This window comes from Micropterus dolomieu, linkage group LG08 (assembly GCF_021292245.1).
Source record: "Micropterus dolomieu isolate WLL.071019.BEF.003 ecotype Adirondacks linkage group LG08, ASM2129224v1, whole genome shotgun sequence".
In the NCBI taxonomy this organism is placed as follows: Eukaryota; Metazoa; Chordata; class Actinopteri; order Centrarchiformes; family Centrarchidae; genus Micropterus; species Micropterus dolomieu.
The window spans coordinates 32,081,255-32,082,194 of NC_060157.1; the positions used below are offsets into that span (position 1 = coordinate 32,081,255).

The following is a 940-nucleotide window of genomic DNA, read 5'->3' on the forward strand; positions in this document are numbered from 1 at the left end:
ACCTGTGGTCGCTGTAGACATTCAGACCTGGGGTCCCTGTGGTCGCTGTAGACATTCAGACCTGGGGTCCCTGTGGTCGCTGTAGACATTCAGACCTGGGGTCCCTGTGGTCTCTGTAGACATTCAGACCTGTGGTCCCTGTGGTCTCTGTAGACATTCAGACCTGTGGTCCCTGTGGTCTCTGTAGACATTCAGACCTGTGGTCGCTGTAGACATTCAGACCTGTGGTCCCTGTGGTCTCTGTAGACATTCAGACCTGTGGTCGCTGTAGACATTCAGATCTGTGGTCCCTGTAGACATTCAGACCTGTGGTCCCTGTGGTCTCTGTAGACATTCAGACCTGTGGTCGCTGTAGACATTCAGACCTGTGGTCCCTGTAGATATTCAGACCTGTGGTCCCTGTGGTCGCTGTAGACATTCAGACCTGTGGTCCCTGTGGTCGCTGTAGACATTCAGACCTGTGGTCCCTGTAGACATTCAGACCTGTGGTCCCTGTAGACATTCAGACCTGTGGTCCCTGTGGTCGCTGTAGACATTCAGACCTGGGGTCGCTGTAGACATTCAGACCTGGGGTCCCTGGGGTCGCTGTAGACATTCAGACCTGGGGTCCCTGTGGTCGCTGTAGACATTCAGACCTGGGGTCCCTGTGGTCGCTGTAGACATTCAGACCTGGGGTCCCTGTGGTCGCTGTAGACATTCAGACCTGTGGTCCCTGTGGTCTCTGTAGACATTCAGACCTGTGGTCCCTGTGGTCTCTGTAGACATTCAGACCTGTGGTCCCTGTGGTCGCTGTAGACATTCAGACCTGTGGTCCCTGTGGTCGCTGTAGACATTCAGACCTGTGGTCCCTGTGGTCTCTGTAGACATTCAGACCTGTGGTCCCTGTGGTCTCTGTAGACATTCAGACCTGTGGTCCCTGTGGTCTCTGTAGACATTCAGA

The 940-nt window shown here is 54.6% G+C and overlaps 1 protein-coding gene across 3 annotated transcripts in view; it reads left to right on the plus strand.

Moving 5' to 3' along the window:
- LOC123974601 (histone-lysine N-methyltransferase SUV39H1-like) overlaps positions 1-940 on the plus strand; it is a 22,961-nt gene that overhangs the window by 4,860 nt on the left and 17,161 nt on the right. The window lies entirely within an intron of this gene.